This window comes from Rhincodon typus, chromosome 36 (assembly GCF_021869965.1).
Source record: "Rhincodon typus isolate 14 chromosome 36, sRhiTyp1.1, whole genome shotgun sequence".
NCBI lineage: Eukaryota > Metazoa > Chordata > Chondrichthyes > Orectolobiformes > Rhincodontidae > Rhincodon > Rhincodon typus.
This window is the reverse complement of record NC_063367.1, coordinates 17,327,624-17,350,185: the sequence shown is the minus strand read 5'-3', so window position 1 is coordinate 17,350,185 and position 22,562 is coordinate 17,327,624. Positions and strand designations below refer to the sequence as shown.

Genomic DNA, 22,562 nt, shown 5'->3' with positions numbered 1-22,562 from the left:
GCTCAGTGGTTTGCACTGCTGCCTCACAGCCCTGGGAACCTGGTTTCAATTCCACCCTTGGGTGACTGTCTGTGTGGAGTTTACACATTCTCTATGTATCAGCTTGGGTTTGCTCCAGTTTCCTCCCACAGTCCAAAGATATGCAGGCTAGTTGGATTAGTCATAGAAAATGCAGGGCTACAGATATGGGGTGGGTCTGGGTGGGCTGCTCTTTGGACTGTTGGTGTGGACTGGATGGGGCCAAATGGCCTGCTTCTACACTGTAGAGATTCTATGATTCTAAAGTGCTTTGGGATGTTCTGAGTTTGTGATAAGTGGTATTTCCCAAACTATTTTCCCACTGTGATCCCATTTCAAGGCTTCAAAAATTATCACAACCCAAATGTGAAGGAGAGTGAGCGGGGATGCGTTGTTGCAATGTGAGCAGGACCCTGTTAGACTGGGAGCATAGTTCATTATAATTGTTGGAGCTCCACAACAGAGAAGAGTTTGGTTAGGTCCATTGGCTGGACCTAGAGTGATCGTCATGATAGAGTGATTGTCGTGATCTAGAGTGATGTCAACAGCATGGATTTTTTGCATTCAGGAAATAATTCAACATTATATAATTTGGCTGTTTGCTGGCCTCCTGTGCCTTTGCAAGCTGTGACTTATTTGATGTATCAAAGACATATTCTCTCAATGCTGAAGAGGCACCATTGAAGGGGCTCACTATTAAAGGTTTAAAGTATTTGCTTTGTCATTCTGTGGGATTGGGATTCTGTTCGTCCCTGTTTTGTTCTAGGCTGCTTGGTATCCAGGAACTGGACTGCCCCATCAGCCATGCTCAAACTCACAGCAAAGATAAAACAAAGAAGTGTGGATATATGAAGGGTCACCGGACTTGAAACTTTAACTCTGTTTCTCTCTTTAAAGATGCTGCCAGACCTGCTGAGTTTCTCCAGCAATTTCTGTATATATTTCACAACAATGATAGCAAGTAAACTCCCACTGTCACTCACCCTTTTACTATCTTTACTAAATCTCGCATTTAAATGCAACATTCAATACCAACTGGACAATGTTCAGACAAACAACTGCCTTTATAAAGCAATGTTGAGAATTGATTTGCTCTTTATTGTAATACGTACGATATGTGTGCTCAGAATATAGAATGTGCAGATAAAATGTGTTGCATTCAAAATCCAAACAAATTCCATGAACGTTTTTGTTTAGATATTGATTTTTTTATAAACGATCTAGGATTGCATTTCTGCCTTGAAGTAGTTTATGTACTGTATAGCAATCAACTGTGAGTAGATTGTTTTGAATACAAGAGACAAAGCCTTTTACTATAAAATATTTCAATTTTCTGCGAGAAGCTTTGGGAATGAGACTGATTACAGTTTAAACAGGCAGCAAATGGGATTCGTGACAAAATGTGGCTTCACTGAGAAAACAAGCTGGCCCTGTCAATCCTACCTGATGGATCTGCTTAATTGGACGGTCGGTAATCAAGGAAAGGCACAGCTGAGGCCAAAATTATGCAGCAGAGGGAGAGAAGAAAAAACAATTAATATCTCAAAACCCAACTCACGCGGCTTGCAGGAGACAATACTGAGAAAAGACAAACCCAATATTTTACTTAAGACCTGAACAGAACTAGAAACATGCAAGGTTAAAGAGCAAGGGGAGTGTGGGAGGTTTGAGTGGTGAGATTAATTGACATTTCTTTCAAAGATCGAGTAGAATCAGGATGGCTGAATAGGTTTCTTCTCTGTTGGATAACTCTGTGAAGGGTGGACCTGTTTGTAGGAGAGATGGTAGCGCAGTGGCGGCAATATTCAGGCTCCTGGGCCCTGTCTGTCCTGGGCAGCCACTTCCGCCCTTCTTTCCTTATCCTTTTGTCTTCTTTCTTTTTCTTCATCTTCATCTTCTTCCTGTCCGCGGCAGCAGAGAAGTTGACATTGTAGAGGAGAGCGGCCGGAGGGGGTACTTTTGGCAGCGGCTGGTCTGGCAGCAGACCCAGGGGCTCCTGGTTGTGGTAGGCCCCGAGCTAGGGGCTCCTGGGTGTGGTAGGCCCCGGAGCCGAGGACTCCTGGGCGTGGTAGGCCCAGAGCTGTGGACTCCTGGGTGTGGTAGGCCTAGAATGGGGACTCCTGTGTGTGCTAGGCCCGGAGCCAGGGACTCCTGATTGTGGTAGGCCTGGAGCCGGAGACTCCTGGGTGTGGTAGGCCTAGAGCCAAGGACTCCTGGTTGTAGTAGGCCCAGAGCCGTAGACTCCTGGGTGTGGTAGGCCTAGAGCCGGGGACTCCTGGGTGTGGTAGGCCCAGAACTGGGGGGCTCCTGATTGAGGGGCGAGTGTGCGCAGCAATGAAGAGATGGCACCTGAAGAGTGACGACGCCGAAGTTGGTAGGTCTGGCACAGGGTTGGCGGTGGAAGTGTCATTGGTTGGTCATTTCAGGGTTCAGGATTTATGGTGAAGATGGCGAAATGAAGATGGATTCTTTCAGCTTAACCTTTTTATTCTTGAAAATACTCAAAGGCGCTGGATTGTGGCGACAATTGAAGCTGTATTTTACAGTGTTGTTCATTGTAGAGTACAAGCGACAATAAATCGTCATTTGCTCAGCTAGACTAGTCGTTAAGATGCTTATGTTAACACATAGAAGATCGTGGGTTCAAATTGTGATGGGTGTTAAATTAATTAATTCAATTTCTTAAATCAAAGTGATATCTGATTGCAATCATGATTATCAATAATTGTGAAAACCCATCTCGTCTGCCTCAGGGCAGGAAATCCATTGTTCTTACCTGGTCTGGCCTACATGTGACTCCAGACCAAAGCAACATGGTTGACTCTTAATTGCTCCCATAAAAGAAAATAAAAAGCCAACACCTTCATTAGTTTAAACCAAATCTTAGTTGCAGATTATGTAATTTTGTTATGACACATCTTGCAGTCGATTTATTTGGAAGTCACAAAAGGCAACAGGCAATGAAAAATGTACAAAAATATACATAGACAAATGCATATACAAACATATTTAGAAAATATATATTTACATACACAAAAATTGCACCCTCCAGCGACTGTCCATATGGAGTTTGCGCATTCTCCCTGTGTCTGTGTGGGTTTCCTCCCACAGCCCTAAGATGTGCAGGTTAGGTGGATTGGCCATGGTAAACTTCCCATAGTGTTCAGGGGTGTACAGCCTAGGTGGGTTAGCCTTGGGAAATGCAGGGTTACAGGGATAGGGTGGGGGTGATGCGTCTGGGTGGGATGATCTTCGGAGGGTTGGTGTGCACCTGTTGGGCCGAATAGCCTGCTTCCACACTGTAGGGTTCCTATTCTATGGAAAATGTATACAAAATGAGCAAAATATAACTGGAACAGTTGCACTTGTGTATTGTATTTCACAGTGAAGTGTTGGTTTTAAAATTCATCACCTTGTTAATATTGATTCTAATAGCCACATTATTGGCAGAATTTGATTTAGTATTATGACTACAAAGATCAGTTGTTTTCCATGGAACTGAATCACAAGCAGAATAGCTGGAGCTCTGAGTGACAGAGAAGCGACTGTTTTCACTGACAGGATGACTGGACCCAGGTTCAAGGCACTCTGAGGGAAATGAAAATTAATATCTTTTATGCAACAGAGGTTGAGATCTGGAATGCACTGCCTCAAAGGAAAGTGGAAGTAAATTCAGCAGGATCCTTTAAAAGGGATGAATAATGAAAGAGGAAAAAAAATGAAAAAAATGTGTGGTGCTTTGGGGCGAGAGTGTTGGGTGTCTGTGTGAGGAGCCTGGTGGGGGTGGGGGTGGGGGTTGGGGGGTGCGGTGGGGCGGTGTGGGGGCAGCTGTGTCTGTGTGTGTGTCTGTGTGTGTGTGTGTGTGTCTGTGTGTGTGTGTGTGTGTCTGTGTGTGTGTGTGTCTGTGTGTGTGTGTGTTTAAAGAGCGAGTGGAGCCAGGAGTGAGGAGCAGGGGTTCTGGGTGAAGAGTGGAGGGAATCTGGGTGGAGAATGTTGGGGGGTGGATCTCAGTGAAAACTGGATGGGGTCTGGATGAAAGTTTCGGGGGGTCAGGTCTCGGTGAAGAGTGAAGGTGTTTCTGGATGAAGATTGGGGGGGTCTGGGTGAAACCTTTGGGTGTTTCTGGGTGAGGATTTGAGGGGATATGGGTGAAGACTGGGGTGTGTTTCTGGGTGAAGATTGAGGGGATGTTTCTGGGTGAAGATTGGGGGGGTATCTGGATGGAGAGTGGAGGGGGTCTGAGTGAAGAGTGGAGGGTGGGGTATTCTGGGTGGGGGAGCAGAGCCTGGAAAGGGAACAGGGTCTGAAAGGCAAACACTGTGTCCAGTTTTTGTCTGGGTTCTATAGCAACAAGAGGTTACTACTGCAAAACCTACAGGATTCTGAAGGGACTAAGAGATTGATTCTGTTGTTTGGGGAATCTAGAACACAGGGGGTCAGATCATTAAGGAGCCAGACTAAGGGAAGGTTATTTACTCAGAGGGTTGTGAATCTTTGGAACTCTACCTGTATTCATTGTAGAATACGTTTGAGGCCGGGATAGGGAGATATTTAGGCTCTTTGGGAACGGGGAGTGGGAGGGAAAATGGGGTTAACACCCATGATCGTCCATAATTGTATAGAATGGTGGAGCAGACTTGATGGGCTGAATGGCCTACTCCTGCCCCTATTTCTTATGTTCATGGAGAACAGGATCTGCATGGGGAGCAGAGTCCAGAGAACTGGGAGAGCGAAGCATGTCCATGGGCAGCAAGTCTAGGCTTGGAAGAGCTGGAAGAGATTTTTCAGCTGTAATGTCAAAAGGAATAATTTCGATGCTATTTGTTCAGATAAAGTTATCTGATATCCTTCCAGTACATAGCATCTGTATCACCAACATTACAGAGACATGGTTCTGGCTCCAGAGCTTGACACGAAAGGTTTGCACGAAAGCCCCACAGGCTTTTATCCCATGCAGATTTCTTCTGAATCTAACAAGCCATCAGCAGAATTCAGACTTGGTATAAAAATGAAAGGATGATTCCTGGTGACACTGACACGAGCTGAACTGAAGGAGCTGGGGCAGTTTTCAAAACAACAATAATGTCTATCCAGTTTCAGCTTGCAGCAGAGCGGCTGCATTTGTATACAATTTAATCAATTGCTTTTTGCACTTTAAGCTGTCACAACAGAGACATTTCACGTTATCCTTGCGGTTGCTCATTGCCGAGAAGTTGCAATTATGACAACTGAGTCACTGCCAGTTTGTTACCTGCTCTCTGATGGACTCCAGTTGCTGCTCTGGGCCAGTTTTGTTATAGTCCCTGAACAGAGCAGCAACTGAGAGCAGAACAGCAGCCCGCTGAAACCTGACTCCCAGCATTGATTGATTTGCTTTGCTTTATCATTGTCACATGTACCTCGGTACAGTGAAAAGTTTTGTTTTGCTTGCAGTACAGGCAGATCATACCATGCAAAGGTGATAGAACAGAGTGAGGAATACAAAGTTACGGCTACAAAGAAGGTGCACAAAAAGCAAGTTCAACGTTGGATTTGAAATTTGGGAAGTCCATTGGACCAGCAGCTGCCTGACCACCACTGGTCACACTCTGGGAGAGACTTAACTCCATCTTACGGTATTTGTGACCGGTTGAGTAGCACTCTTACTCAAAGTCAGATGATTATGGATTGGGAACTCACCTAGGAGCAGGAGGAGGCCATTCAGGCCCTTGAGCATGCCCCCTCCATTCAACAAGATCATGGCTGACCTGATTGTGACCTCAGCTCTTCTTGTCTGCCTACCCCATACAACTCTCTCATTCATCAAGATTCGGTGTTTGTTTTTCACCAAAGTCCTACCGGATCACAGGGGCTGCCTTGTCATTGATGAGAGACAACTGGTGGTGAGTTTAACCTGAGGATCATCACCCTCGGGAGAGGTCGAGAAGGAGAGTCCTTCATGGTAACCTCAGCTGGTGCAGGAATTGAACCCACATTGCTGCATAGGCAAACGAGCTGCCCAGCCAAATGAGCTAACGATTAGTTTGCCTCTACCTCAAAAACATTCAATGACCTAGCTCCCTTTCTTTTAAGGGAGGAAGTCCTGAAAACTGACGACCTTCTGGAAAAAATTCTCCTAATTCCCGACTTTAATCCCCTAAACTCTGTCCTGCTTCCTTGACTGTCCAATGAAAGCAAACGTCCTCTCAGCAGCCATCCTGTCAAGCCCCCTTGGGGTCTTGTATGTTTCACTATTATGCTTCTTAATTCCAACAGACACTGTGATGACGCTTAGGCTTTAAGAAGTGTATTTTGTCCTGGATCCTTTAAAGATAGAGATTGAGCGAGAGGTGCTGAGCGGTCTGTGGTAACGTAAACAGCTTGTGAGGCCTTGGGATTTTTTCTGAAAGTTGAACAATAGAAGCAGCTTGGGTGTGTGTAGCCAGCTCTCACAGACCAGGATTTCAATTTTTTTTTAGCTTTTAGATTCAGCAGAACCTGCTGGAGTCTTCAAGAAGTAGAAGCTATGTTTTCTCCATCTCAGTTAAAGCTAGAAGCTGGGGTTTCTCTTCCTACCACAGGCATTGCATGTGAGAAAATCTGATTTTTGAATTTGTCTTTTTGCCAAGGGTTGTGTTTATGGAATGTTACTATATTGGAACAGTAATACTGCATGTATTATTCTACTGAGTTTTCTGATAGGGTTAAGTTATTCTAAGTTCTTTCTTTTGTTGTATTTTAACTATAGTGTTTGAATACATTATGACTTGCTTCAGATTGAGTAGTTTGACTAATTGATTCACATCTGGAATACAACACTTTACCTTTCACTTTGCAGCCTTTAAAATAAGAAAACATTGGGGTCTAGGCAAACTTCTTAAAATATTTTGAGGGGCTCTGGTTTGGTCTGTAACAACACAGGTTCTAGAATCCATACAGTGCAGAAGCAGGCCATTTGGTCCAACAAATCCACACTGACTCACCCCCTCACCCTGTAACCTTGCATTTCCCATGGCTAAACCACCTAACCTATACATCTCTGGACACTATGGGCAATTTAGCATGGCCAATTCACCTAACCTGCACATCTTTGGACTGTGGGAGGAAACCCATGCAGACACAGGGAGAATGTGCAAGCTCCATGCAGATAGTTGCTGAGGCTGGAATTGAACCCAGGTCCCTAGTGCTGTGAGCCACCGTGCTGCCCCCACCTCCATTTGAGGTACCAGTGAACTTTCTCTAAACTGCTTCTAATGCAATTATGTCCTTTCTTAGGCAAGGTGACCAAAATTGTGCATCAGAAGCAACAATATTGACTGATTCATTTCATCCTCTCATTTCCCTAGGACACTAAATGTACCAGTGACTTCCTAACTATTGCCTGAGGTGAGATTAGCTAACTCAGGATTAATGAGGAATTGAACCTGAAAGATTGGTGGGCAGGGGATCATATTGTTTTAAGCAATATATTTTAATTTAATGATATTTAGTGAGGAAGGTTATTGCTGTGAGGAGGTTTTCACATTGTCTCCCTAGCGGCATAGCCAAATGCAAAACTCCCATTAAAGAATGGTTTTATATCTTTGAAATGCCATTTAGTGGCAGAGACAAGCTTGGTGACAGTCAGTCCATTGCAGCATTGGCTCAGTTGTACTGAAACCATAGCATCCAACACTTTTAGGCTGTTGGAATTCGGAGAAGTCAGCATGAACTAACCGTTTAACTGTTTCACGCTCGAGTTTTGAAATAATTGGTGACCGTGGTAAAATTCAGACCAAATGACACCAGGTGGCTCTTGCCTCTGAGTAAGGAAAGTTGTGTGTTCAAAATGATGTGCAGATTAGGATGGATTGGCCGTGGTAAATTGCCCATATTGTGCAGGCTGGGTGAGTTAGCCATTGGAAATGCAGGGTTGCAGGGATAGGGTAGAGGGATGGGCCTGGTTGGGATGCTCTTTGGTGGGTCACTGTGGACTTGATGGGCCGAATAGCCTGCTTCCACACTGTGGGGATTCTATGATAAGTCCCACTACAGGGCTTAAGCCCCAAAGTCAAGGCAGATGCACAGATGCAGTGCCGAGAGAGCACTTGACTGTCAGTGGTGTTGGTCCTCTGGATGAGACCATCTTCTCAGATGGACAGACAGATCCCAGGGCTCTATTTCAAAGAGGAGCAGGAGAATTATCCTTAGTGTCCTGACCAACCTTTAAAATAAGAGAAAGTTAGAGTCTGGACTATCTTCTGAATATATCTTGAGTGGGTTTGGTCTGGCCCATAACATATTGGACTTGAACTGTTAACTCTGTTTCTCTCCATGGATGTTGCCTGAGCTGCTGAGTGTTACTGACTTTTTTAGTTGTTTTTATTTCAGATTTCCAGCAACTGCAATGGTTTGCTTTTGTAAATATGCTTCTAATTTGGCATCGAATTGACAATGAAGTTGTCTTATGAAGCAAGATGGCTTATGTAAAATGGGAAAAGCCGCATCGATCTTATTATTTTCCTGGTCAGATGATTTTCAGACTCCATCGGAAACCATATTTCCTACATTACAACAGACTACACTTCAGAAGTATCCCATTGGCTGTGAAATGCACTAGAATGCCCTGAGATTGTGAATGGTGTTTTATAAATAGGTTGCTTAGCTCATAACACAGAAACGTGCCATTTGCTTCAATTAATACAGTCAGTGTTTATGCTCCACTTGAGTCACCAACTATCATCATTTAATTAACCATCTCTATTCTTGATTCCTTTCTGGTCTCCCTGCTAATGGGAAAGATGTTGTTAAACTCGAAAGGGCTCAGAAAAGAATTACAGGGATGTTGCCGTGGTTGGAGCGTTTGAGCTATAGGGAGAGGTTGAATAGGCTGGGGCAAATTTCCCTGGAGCGTTGGAGACTGAGGGGTGACCTTATAGAGATTTACAAAATCACGAGGGGCATGGATAAGCTGTATAACCAAAGTGTTTTCCCTGGAGTAGGGGAGTCCAAAACTAGACGGCATAGGTTTCAGGTGAGAGGGGAAAGATTTAAAAGGGACCTAAGGGCAACCTGTTCACACAAAGCGTGATGTGTGTATGGAATGAGATGCTGGAGGAAGTGGTCGAGGCTGCTACAGGAACAACATTTAAAAAGCGTCTGGATGGGTACATGAATAGGAAGCGTTTAGAGGGATATGGGCCAAATGCTGGCAAATGGTACTAGATTAATTTAGGATATCTGGTTGGCATGGATGAGTTGAATTGAAGAACCTGTTTCAGTACTGTGCAGCTCTATGACTCTATGTTTATTCTTGCACAGGATGTGGGCGTTGCTAGCAAGGTCAGCATTTGTTGCCAATCCCTAACTGCCCCATATGAAGCTGCCTTCATCAACTGCTGCAGTCCATGTGGTGGAAGGACACCCTCAGTGTTGTTATGGAGCGAGTTCCAGGATTTTGACCCAGGAGGTATTAAAGGAATGATGATACATTCCCAAATCAGGATGGGGAGTGGCTTGGAGGGGAAATTGGAGGTGGTGAAGTTCCCCTGCATCTGCTGACCCTGTCCTTCTGATGGTAGAGTTCACAGGTTTGAAAGGTGTTGTTGAAGGAGCCTTGGTGATGGTTGTTGAGGTTCCCCTTATATATATTAATTCCTCTGTGTGTTAATGAGTTCCACACTCTCACTACTCTCTGGGTGAAAGTGAAGGTGCTTCTCCTGAATTCTCTATTGAAGGCTGCCTACTTTTAATACCTCCTTACGCTTTTGCATAGTGGAAGCATCTGCTCACTCTGACGCAGTATCTCACAATCTTAAATACAAGACTCTTTACTAATGAAGAGACTCTATAGCAACTATTGAGAAATCGATTTAATAGAATTTCCAATTACCTGACATGGCACACACTGTATTTGCAACTGGGGTCTATGCAATTTGCTTACATCCAGTGGGCTCAGGCATAAACTGGCAGTGACAATGTTCAGGAGCTTCCAATCAGTTAAACCAGCTAAATCCATGCGAGAGAGTTGGGAAGAGACTGGGTGTCAGGGGGTCGGAGAGGCTGGAGCAGGTGTGAGGTGGAGCTATTCCCTGCACCCACCCATCCCCTGGAGATGCTGTGCCACAGTAACCCTGTGTTTCAACACATGCATGGGCACCGTGCCACCTAGTTGTGGCATTTACAATCAACACACCCTCAGAGGAAAGGACGGACAGGCTGGGATTGTTTCCACTGCAGTTTAGGAGAGTGATGGGTTGACTTGATTGAAGTGTGTGAAATCCTGAGTGGTCTTGACAAGGGGGTCATGGACAGGATATTTCCTCTTGTGGGTGATTAGGGGGCATTAATTAGGGGTCACCAATTTAGGAGGGGGTTATGAGGAGTTTATTTTTGCTCAGAGGTTGTGCAACTTGAGAATTCTCTGCCTCAAAAAGTGGTGGAATCTGGATGGCTGAATATTTTTGAGGCGACAGAAGTAGATTCTTGAACAAGAGTCGAAACATTAACACTCTGTTTCTCTTGCTGCCTGGTCCTGCTGAGTTTCTCCAGTGTTCTCTGTGTTAGCGATAGATTAGGTGAAGGAGCAAAAGGCCTTCGGGGGAAATGGGATTGTGGAATTCGACACACAAACACCTCAGCCACGATCTTATTGAATGAAATATTAGAACAAACTAGAGATGCCAAATGGCCTACTCCCGTTCCTTTCTTGTTCGCTTGTATTTGTCATCAGTCCCTGGCTCCATAGCCTGAGCTGTCTCTTGGAAAACCCCGCCAGGACATTAGACTCTTCACACAGGTCTGTCATTATACATTTACTAGTCCACATTGTCAATGTTGTCGGTCACCCAGACGTTCTGCAGTACAGTCTGGAGGGAGTGACGATCCCCTGTCGGAGGTCTCTTTATGGGAGATTTCTCCTGATGTACATCAGGAATTTGGTCTGGAAGGTATTACTCATGTGCATCAGACTGTTCAGTCAATCTGTGGATTCCCAAGCTGTCTGTCATTCCTCTGACTTGGAGAAGCTTGGTCTTTTGTACAGGCTATGTAAGTTTGCAGACCGTCTTCATTCTCTGATGGGCTTGCATGTCATTCTTATACTCCTGATCTTCAGATACCTGGTGCACAGCTCGAGTTTGTCAGACCTCCAACCAGCGGAAACTTCTTACCTGCATGAGTACTGTGTACAATTCTGATCGCCCACTACCAAACAGAAAAGGGTGCAAAAAAGATCTACAAGGATGCTACCAAGGCTGGAAGGTTTTAGTTATAAGGAGCTGCTGGATAGGCTGGGACTTTTTTTTCCCTGGAGCGTCGGAGGCTGAGGGGTGACCTTATGGAGAGGTTTATATAATCATGAGGGGCATGGATAGGGTGAATAGTCAAGGTCTTTTCCCCAGGATCGGGGTGTCCAAATCTAGAGGGCATGGGTTTAAAGTGAGAGGGGAAAGGTTTAAAAAGGACCTAAGGGGAACTTTTTCACTTAGACAGTGGTGCATGTATGGAATGAGCTGCCAAAGGAAATGGTAGAGATGAGTACAATACAACATTTAAAAGACACATGGACAGGATTTCTCTATAACGTGATTTTCTATAGTGCGAGGTCACAAGAAAGCAACTATTGTGTTATAGGAGAAATACCTGTACACGGATAGGAAAGGTTTAGAGGGATATGGGTCAAACGCAGGTCAATGGGACTAGTTCAGTTTGGGAAACCTTGTTGGCATGAATGAGTTGGGCTAAAGGACCTGTTTGTGTGCTGCATGACTCTATGACTCTATGTATCCTGTCTATCCCATTAAAAATTTTGTAGATTTCAATGAGATCACCTCTCATTAGTGATGCCTCTCCCAAGTGGAACACTCAGTTCATTTGTATTGACTGCCTGTAAGTTAGATCAAAAGAGGTATAAATAGACACAGACTGCAACTCTTGTTGAGTTAGGAGGTGTTTGCTTGTAATGCCTATCCTGCAAATAAACGCTAATAGAAGTGTGTGAAGATTGGAAATAGTTCCATCCTTCAACTAAACAAAGCAATGTACTGCAAATGCCGGAAATCTGAAATAAAAACAGAAAATGCTGGAAAAATTCAACAGGTCTGGCACCATCTGTTGAGAGAGTTAACGTTTCCAAAGAAGAGTCATATTGGACTCAAAACCTTATCTGAGAAGAATGTTCTTTTTATAAAGGGAGTGCAACGGAGGTTTACCAAACTGATTCCTGGGATGGTAGGACTGATATATGAAGAGAGGTTGAATTGGTTAGGATTAAATTCATTGGAATTCAGAAAAATGAGGCAGGTTCTCATAGAAACCTATAAAGTTCTAACAGGACAGAATGGGGTAGGGGTGGGGAGTGGGATAGACTTTAAATATGCTGTCACTGCCAAAATAGAATATTGAATCGAATAGAATAGAAATTTATAGTCACGTGGACTTTTACATGAAAATACAGTGAAAGGCTTTACAAGTTGCTACACCATAGCACCTATATCAATGACAGAAGTCATACGTAATAATTTTAAAAAAGTAAAATTAAGATAAAGTTTATAACAGTTCCTGGGCACGGGAAAGCTGATTAAGGAACAATGGAATACCCTGAAGACAAAACCAAGATGAGACTGCCATACTGTGCCACTGGAATACTGGGCTGGAAGCCTCTGCTGAAGGAGACCGCCATGCCACACTGGGCTGCTGGAAGCCACCTGGTCGCTGGGCCGGGAGAAACCTCCTGTTCTCCATCTGATGCTCCTCCAGACACTGCCGCCAATCCGCCATCCGTCCCTTTCACTAATGCTTCCATTCCTTCAGGTGCCCGGGCCTAGCTGTGGACCTGGAGCCTCAGCCTGGCCTGGGGGAGTCAGCCCAGGACCTGCTCCTTGCTTGCCGGGTCCGTATCCAACTCATCCTGATGTTGCTGCTGCTGCCTCCTTCACCCACTATTCTTCAGGCTTTAAAGAAAACAAATAAAGAAATGGAAAAAGAGCAAAAGTAAAAAAAAAGTAAAGAAAGAAAGCCAATGGGAGTGGCTGAGCCCTGGTCCCATACTCCACTGCCGTCTTGGATTGAAATTATGTTTTCACACCTTCCACTTTCAGACAAGCAGTTCTGTGCTCCATTTATGATCACCCTTCCAGATAGATGCAAGAAAGATGTTCCCAATGGTAGGTGAGTCCAAATCCAGGGGTCATACTCTAAGGATACGGGATAAACCATTTATGACTGAGATGCAGTGAAATTTCTTCACCCAGAGAGTGGTGAACCACAGAAAGTAGGTGAGGCCCAAACATTGTATGATTTCAGGAAGGAGTTGGATATAGCACTTGTGCCTAAAGGGATCAAAGGATATCGGGGTGGGGGGGGGGGGGTGTGGAATAGGAGGAACAGGCTATTGACTTAGATGATCAGCCACGATCATAGTGAATGGAGGAGCAGACTTGAGGGGCTGAACAGCCTACTCCTGTTCCTATTTGCTCCCACAGTCCAAAGATGGGCAGGTTAGGGTAAATTGGCCATGCTAAATTTCCCATAGTGTCCATGGATATGCAGGCTAGGTGGGTTAGCCATGGGGAATGCAGGGTTATAGGATTGGCTAGTGGTGTGGGTCTGGATGGGATGCTTCTTGGAGGGTCAGTGTGAACTTGACGGGCCGAATAGCCTGCTACCGCACTGTAGGGATTCTATGATTTTCTATGTTTATTTATTAACTTTATTTCTCCAACCCTTGTCTCCCCTTCCCCTCCCCATAGATGCCCCTGACCTGCTGAGTCTTTCATTCACCATGCAGACCTCTGGCTCCTAATAGACAGGAGAATGTTTATGGAATTGGGTCACTGTGACTGGATTGGGAGTGAGATTACCTCATCTGCATGGACGAGTGCACCTGTCTGAAACTTTCATTATCCAGTGCAGGCAAGGTGGCTGAATAGCCTCCTTCTGCATCACAGCATGTCTTGAATTCTGTGATCAAGGGTAAGTAGGAATGGGCAATAAATGCCTGGCCAACACCCTCCACGTCCTGTGAACAAATATAAACTCTTAAACTCCCCATGGGTCCTCAAAGAGAACCAATTTACCTGCCTGTTCCTCCCTGATAAAGATGATTCTGGACATTGACATTATGGGAGGGAGCTTAATGTTGTACATAACCTGGAAATGAGTATACTGAGATAGTAGGAACTGCAGATGCTGGAGAATCCGAGACAACAAGGTGCAGGGCTGGATGAACACAGCAGGCCAAGCAGCATCATAGGAGCAGAGAGGCTGACGTTTCGGGCCTAGACCCTTCATCAGAAAAATGACTATACTGACACTGGTTTTGGAACAAGTGATCCATTTCCCAGCACTAAGATGTTTCACCTTGATCTGTATAATTACATAAAGGTGAGGGGATTAAAAACAGCACTTTTAAATACATAAGATGTATTGGGGATTTAACATTTTTACAAAGAGTTCTTGGACACTTTGGAAATGGTCTTTTTCCCAGGGTAGGGGAGTCTAAAACTAGGGGCATGGATAGGGTGAATAGGCAAGGTCTTCTCCCTGGGGCTGGAGATTCCACAAGCAGAGGGCATTGGTTTAAGGTGAGAGGAGAAAAATTTAAAAGGGACCTAAGGGGCAACTTTTTCAGCAGAGGGTGGAGCGTGCATGGAATGAGCTGCCAGAGAAAGTGGTGGAGGCTGGTACAATTACAGCATTTAAAACGTATTTGGATGCGTATATGAATAGGAAGGGTTTACAGTGATATGGGCCAAATGTTCACAAATGGGATAAGGTTAATTTAGGTTATCTGGTCGGCATGAACGAAGAGTCTGTTTCCCTGTCGTATATCTCAATGACTGTGGCTATGTCTTTAACAAATCGTGCGTCTGAACTGAAGGACGATGCAGATTGAATACATTAGAAAGAGCTTGCTAACAGAGGTGACCACAAGCGTGCAAAAAATGCAACAGCTCTACCGGAAATCTACACGCAGCCCCAGCAGAGAAACCCATTACAGTACAGCAGGAAAGGTGACAGTAACTGGGGCACAGAGCTGCATGTCTGAGGGTGGAAAGCGTGTAATCATAATTTGCAGATTTCTTCTTCCTTTGGCTAGTGACTGTAAATTTAAAGTGCATCCACGCCCCGTCTCGCTCTCCGCAGTCACCAACAACAAAGAGAACACAACCAGGGACAAATTTCACCTTTGTGTTCCTTTTGTTATGCTCCTGTTTCTGCACCTCTCAAAATAATACGTGTGGCGGTCTAATTGGGAAACAAGTCGGAAAGGCTAGAATGTGTAGAAAGGGCCGAGAAGCCTACATAGGAATGTTGCAACATTCTGTGATTCGATTTTTTTTGTATGATGAGGGGTGAACAGAGATTGGGAACAGCTAAAGTATTGTCACTAAATATGTTGATAAATTACTTTTTTTTGGGCAAGATTGCAGGAATGCCAGAAGTTTTTTTTGATGAGACATCCCAGCGAAATCAGAACAATTCCCTTCGAAAAGGCATAAAAAAAACTGCAAATGGTGGAGCTCAGAATCAAACAGGGACGATCATGTCAACACGACAATATGACATGTCTGAAGGCTGAGAGGGGGAGAGAGAATAGATCATTGTTCAAACATACATCTTTACCCTACACGCACACACAACATACACAGACACACATACACAGTCACAGACAGACACACAGACACACACTGACACACACACACAGACACACCACACAAGATTTGACAGTGGAAAGATGAGCTAACATTTTAATATTATCACAATCAAATAAAAATGGGCGAACATTGAGATATAACTGTCTCGAACTTCTTCAGTTTAATTTCGTATCAAAACAGCTACTAGGTTGAGGAAAGGGTGTCCACTGTAGAAATTACTGGCGAACGACATTAACTGTCACCTTTTTCGCTTCGGTTTCCGTTTCCCACTTTTCAAACATCGAATCTCTGGGGTAGCAGAACACATAAAAATCTTTAGTTTCGCCCACAGGGGTATGGATAACGTATTTTCTTGTAGGGCTCTAATATGTGGCATTTTAACACAGCTCTGAAGCTGTTGATTTGAAACAATCACGGTGTTAGAAAGCACAAAGAGACCTTTAGGAGAGGCACTGACCATCAGCACAGAATGGGGCCGTTAAAATTGCAACGGTGGCAAGATATTACATAAATCCCTCTGCTGTATTGACCGGGATGCTGGACGCTATTGGATGTGTTGACGAAGATCTATTTATTTTAAAGTGGGTCACGATTAAAATAGTGGGCAGAGCAATTTAATGGTCTTATTAATAATCTTTCAGTGTTGTTAAATTTGCATTTCATTGCGAGTTCAGTTACAAACCAGAGGGTGGTTTAATGTCTAGGCTAAAGTTTAATTTGTTCTGTCCTCTTGTTTGTAACAATACGTCCATAGCTTTCTTGAAGATGTTGCACTGGTGACATAAGGCGGATCCAATCGCCATTAACCGAGCCAAGATTGCACATCTAATGGCGGAACTCTGAAGCAATTTCGAGCGAGCTGTCAAATCCCACCGTTTATACTACCTGAGGTCAACATCTCTCCGCGCCATCCACAGACTGTTAAGTGGGAGCTACAGGAGAAAGGTGAAAATACCGTTTTGATTCCCGGTAAGGAGGGTGGGTTTCATTGTTAGGGAGTATTCGGTGAGTCGGTGAGATCAAACAAAACTCCAATCTTGTATTTGCGATGCTTCATTGAATTTCTAAACTGCTTTAAATCGAAAAGGAGGGCCGGGGATCACTTCGAACTGAGATCCTCGGGCAAATTCAGCCCGGGCTGAGATGTTTTAATTCCATTTCTTATCCCGGACACACCTTACAGTAAACCTCAACTTAAAATAAAAGGTTCAGTAACTCTCTGAGCACAACGATCTGCAAACAAATATGTTTTGTTATCATAAACCCACACTTTCCGTTTGATCTTAATTAATATTATTTCCAGAAATTCACGCGTTCGATTTGCTCTGCAGTTTCAGAGAGAATGTAATAAATTAAATACGAAAAATTCCCCAATAGCAGTGTTGTAGCTGTGCTCACAATGGTGAGCTGTTTGTAGTGTTATAAAGATTTTATTTACATGTACATTATTTGCATCTAACCGCGGCCGAATATTGTAAAAAAACCTCTACAAAAAGTGTTCAAATATTTCAAAGCACGAACTGCCAGGAGCCAAGGGCGAACTCAGATGAGATAGACGGCAAAGAACAGAACACACGGGATAAGGTGAGCGTGTCACACCGGGGCTGGGTTTCCGGGTTTAGATTAACAGCACGCAGCGCTCCCATAGCGCCCTGGCTGCAGGTTCCCCGCTCGGACCAACTGGATGGTGTTGCACGAGGGTTGGGCGTGAGATGCTTCCTGTGAACTAGAGTGCGCCTGTCATTGAGAAGACCGACTACTGATCATCACACATTATAACAGAGTATGTCTGTTTGTGTCTGTGTGTGTGAGAGAGAGAGAGAGAGAGAGAGAAAGGGCGGGGTGGCGAGAGACCTCAGTGGGAAAGGAGAACATTTTGACCGATTGTACAGAAATCAAACATTAACGCTGTCTGTCGCTGTAGTATTACGAATATTTTGTGCTGAGAATGGCAATGTGGCGGATAATGTACAGACCTATACAACGATGATATAGTATAACGTATTTCTGATATTACAAATATTCTTTAAATATCTGACTCTCTATCTACCTATGTCTCTATTTACCTATGGATCTACCTACCTATATTTCTATCTACCTACCATCCACGGGGAGAGAGCAAGCTAATGTTTCGAGTTTGGATGACTCTTCATCAGAGCTGCAGGGAGACAGCTGCCCCCTCCACACTTCACTTCAGCTCTGATGAAGAGTCATCGAGACTTGAAACATTAGCTTGCTCTCTCGCCATGGATGCTGTCTGACCCGCTGTGATCTCCAGCATTTTTTTGGTTTTCAGTACAGATTCCAGCATCTGCAATAATTTGCTCCTACTCTCTAGCCACCTATAGATCCACCTATCTCTGTCTCTATCTACCTATATATCCACCTACCTATGTCTCTAAATACAAATAGATCCACCTGCTTATGTCTCTTATCTACCAATAGATCTACCTATCTGTCTCTATCTACCTATCGATCCATCTACCTATGTCCCTATACACCTTCATACCTACCTAATCACTTCCTTGTGAATCTATTTCTACTTATTTACCCTATTTTGAAGCTAGTTGTCTACGTACCTGTTATGCATCCGTCTATCTATGTATGTAACTAGCTATATATCTACGTAACTATCTATGCATCTGCCTATATATACCTATGTATTCACATATGTATCTATCTGTATACCTACTTATTATAGGTATCTATTAATGTGAATGTACACGTTTCACTGTATTTTATATTGAATACACGTGACAATAAAGGATATTCTATTCCATTTAGCTATGCGTGTACCCATTTATGCATCTACCTATATATACTCCACGTTTTATATAGGTATTCATTTAGCTATGTATGTATCTATGTTCCTATTTCAGCATCTACCTATATATACGCCTGTACATCTATTTCATGTATCCCTTTGTAATGTATCTATCTTTCTGTCCATCTCTCCAGTCACTCCATCAAGCTGGTGTGGGCTGGATCTATCACAAACAGACGGAGGGAGAGCTGCAGGTAACTGAGAGATCTCTGTCTGCACTGAGGTGTGGGGAATGTACTGGGCAGGGGAATCTTCTCTATCCCAATGCCAACTTCGAGCACGGGACTCCGCCTGTCCCGTCAGCACCTCCGCCTCAGCTACCAGCTCTCCCTGAGTGATTCTTTAGCCAGCTCTGGGGGGTGGTTGGGGGCTCTGTGAAATAGATAAGAACCGGCCCGGATTAGCGACTGTGTATCTTTAGAACTGAAAAAGGGGTTTCTCTCTTTCTCTTTCGGGGGGTCTCTTCCTTCTCCCCCCCCCCCCCCCCCTCACTAATTCTCTCCCTCTCTGTCTCTGTCTCTCTCTCTCTCTCTCTGCCTTCCGCAGGCTGTTGCTCTGAGGAGGAGGAGGCGCGGCACCTGGGAGAGGCTGCGCGCCCCCGGAACTGACGGGAGCGCGCCTGGAGATTCAAGCCAAAATTGAGACAGCTCAGGCGACGGGTGTGTGTGTAACATAGTCCCCACCCTCACACACACACACACACAAACACAACAAAAAAAAAATCCTGTCCTGTTCAAGAAAAGAAAAATGCCGGTTGGATTACTGGCCCCTTTTGTAAAATCCGCGACTGTACGCCCCAACATGCGCCCGCCAATATCTTCGCTACATTTGCCCCGAATCGTGTAACAGAGCGCTGAAAAATTCCGACAGTTACCTGGGCGTACTGTAACCTGCAGGAGTGAGCACATTGAGAGACAAAGGTAAGAGAAATGACATTTCTGCATGCAGAGTGAAACTGACCTGAACGGATTTAGATATTTCGATAGTCGGCTGGAGTTGAAATTTGGATTTTGCAGAAGGCGGGCTAGTGGATAAGATTCCCGCGGACCCCCCCCCCCCCCCCAGCGATCTAATCACCAGAAAGAGAACGAGTGGGGACTGCGAACAATTTTATTGCGTTCTCCGTCTACGTTTAGGCTCCGTTTCCACATATTCCCAAATATTGCCCTGTATCACATGCGCGCTACTAACCCTTTCATTCATGTTTTAAAATAATCCGTAACCCCACGCCCCAAATAATGTCCGGAACGAAATCTCGGCAAAGTGGAAGGAAATGGATTTAAAGGCGATTCAGAAATGATTCAGGACTCCATTCTGCAGTCTGTGCCAAATGACAATTTTTTTTTATTGCAAACCGTCTCCAAACGTGGTATAAATCTGTTTGTGTACATGTAAAAAATTTGGTTTGTAGATGGCCTCCCGTTTTCTCATTTAGTGCCATGTCAATCCTACAGTCTCCTGCCCATCTATATAAAATTGAACTGGTTGAAACCACGAGATTAAATATACATAGATACAAAAAAGTAACTAATTGTGAAATTCAAACACAGTAGAAACGAGAAGCTGGGGAAACATTTGGACTGATTCCGAATACTGACCATGAATGTTTAGGATGCGTCGGGATTCTATAATGACAGATGATGAAATATTTGTACTTTAAAACCAGTGTTGTAAGATCTTAATTCTAATGTAATTTAATGCAATTTCATTTCCTGATTCCGAAATTCGAAACTTGAGAACTTGCCACGATCTTTTTTACTGCGCTGTGTATTTTGGGAAGTTTATGTTAGATGGGGAAACGACTACAGATATTTGAAGCGTTTGAACTCCCCATTTAACCTTCCCGTCCTGGCCTAGCTTTTCAATCACAAACTAAATCAAAACGGATTTGACTGTAACACATTTGACCGGTACCCGTCTGAAACTATCTCCAAACTATAACGGCATCCTTTTCTTGTATCAGTGAAAATCAGATTGGCTTTTAATAAATCACTCTCCTCTCAGTTTTGTAACCAAAGACAGCAGCGAATAAATTTCTGACGCTTAACTGGTCGACAGGAGCATTTTACGTTTTTTAAGGAGATTCTGAATCCTATTTTTTTTTGTTTTCAGCATTTTACTTTTATTTAAACACTCACGTACACACACTCTCCATCCACCTCCACACATATACACACACTTTCTCCCCACCACCACACCCCAACCCCCACACACCCCTCCCCACCTCCCCCACCCGCACAAGCACAGAAAAGACAGACAGGATTCCTGCACGTGTGGTCTCTCTGCGTGTTTAGGGTTAGAACGGGACACCAGGTCGTGTTACTGGTCATGTGTGTGTATGTGTGTGTTTGTGTGTGTGTGTGTAATGAGATGTGTTTGCAGACTAAATCAGAGCATGTCTGGGTAACTGGCTTCTTAGTCACCGAGGCCGGCCGTCCCCCGGAGATTGTGTTCTGAGGGTATGGGAGGGTGTCCTAAAAATGATTCTGATTCGCTAAATGATGGGGAAAGGTTACTGGCCCCTGGGGCAGTGGATGACAGGGAGCGGGTTGGTACAAAGGACAAAGAGGTGGTTGGGGCTCAGGTGAGGGCCTGGTGGTCAGGAATAGCAAGGCTCCTTCACGGCAAGGTGAACTGCGATGTCAGGGAAGGGGGCTGGAAGTTGGTTCACTCTGGGCAAATTGGACACTTAGCTGAACAGGAAACATTTCCAGTAGGACAGGGCAGGGGGATTTACAAGCAGAGAGTGGAAAGCAAGGGGAGGGGAGTGATATTACAGGGGGAGTCGGAGTGGGATTAAAAGTGGAGAGGGAATGGAATGAATAAAAATGGGGAGTGGGGTGATAAAAGTGGGGGGGTGGTTATAAAGTGGGGAGTGGGAGCAGTATGGTAAGGGGAGCATGCGGGATTATAAAGGGGAGGGGTAACTGGAATCCTGGGGGAGAGGGGTTTGGGTGTGAGAGAAGAGGGAGAGAGAGGGAGGGAAGAGAGTATGGAGAGGATAGAGGGTGGGGGAGAGAAGGGAGATGGGATGCGTGGAGGAGGAAGAGGGGAGGGGTTGGGGAGGGGGAGGGAGAGGAGCGGGAGGGGAGGGGGACACGGGACAGGGAGAGGAATTTAAAGATGAGCGGTTGGGATTACTGAGAGAGAATGCGTGGGTTCACAAAATCTGGTCCCTGCTGGAAATGTGAAAGAGGAACCAACAAAAAAAAATGCACAAGATGAGGCAGCGCGTGTGGACAGAGAAACACAGTTTCCTGTTGGTGATGGTGAAGTGTGCGAGGCTGGGATTGGGGACGGGGTGGAATAGGAAGCTGTCTTGAAAGAGCTGGCACAGGCGCGAGTGGCCTCTATCCTGTCAGTAGAGTTAGAGCGCGGGGGAGGGGAGGCTGGTCTAGGGGATAGGGAAGCGGTGATGTGTAAAGTTTGCTTTGTAGTAACCTGTATTTGTACTCCACCCACCCTCTCCCCCACCCATCCCCTCCACTCCCTCTTTCCCCATGCCCCTCTTCCCTCCTTCACATCTCAATCCATCTCCAACCCCCTCTCTCCCACACCCTCCCTCTCCCCAAACTCCATCTCTTCCCACCCCTTCCCCTTCATCTCCCTCACCGCTTCCTCTCTTGCCACTCCTATCTCCCCACTCCCAATTCTCCATCTCCCCATCCCCATTATCCCCCTCACATCCCCATCTCCCTAACCCCTTCCCCATCTCTCCCCTGCCTTCCCCCTCCCTCTCTCCCCTCCCCGTCTCCATCTCCCCCTCCCTCTCACACCCCTCCCTTCCCCTTCTCCCACCTTTCTAACCCTCTCCTCACCCCACTCACCCCTCCCCACTCCTTCCCCCTCCCTCCCGCTCCTCTCCCTCCCTGTCCCCAACCCCTCCCCTCTTCCCCTCCACCCATCCCGTCTCCCTTCTCTCCCTTACCCTCTATCCTCTCCATACTCTCTCCCCTCCCTCTCTCTCCCTCTTCTCTCACACCCACACCCTCTCTCCGCCCCCAACCCCTCCATCTCTCCCACTCCTCCTCCCTCCCCCACTTTCTCCCCCCACCATCTCTCTTCCTCTCTGCCTCCTAAACCCTCTCTTCCTTCCCCCCCCC

The 22,562-nt window shown here is 45.2% G+C and overlaps 2 protein-coding genes across 3 annotated transcripts in view; one reads left to right on the top strand and one right to left on the bottom strand.

Moving 5' to 3' along the window:
• Positions 1 to 22,562, bottom strand: part of LOC109929142 (dual oxidase 2-like) — a 702,670-nt gene that overhangs the window by 45,960 nt on the left and 634,148 nt on the right. The gene's annotated exons all lie outside the window — the stretch shown is intronic.
• Positions 19,085 to 22,562, top strand: part of islr2 (immunoglobulin superfamily containing leucine-rich repeat 2) — an 11,341-nt gene continuing 7,863 nt past the window's right edge. Inside the window, exon 1 of the mRNA XM_048617217.1 lies at positions 19,085 to 19,379. The gene's annotated coding sequence lies outside the window, so the exon portion shown is untranslated. The remainder of the gene's footprint in view (positions 19,380 to 22,562) is intronic.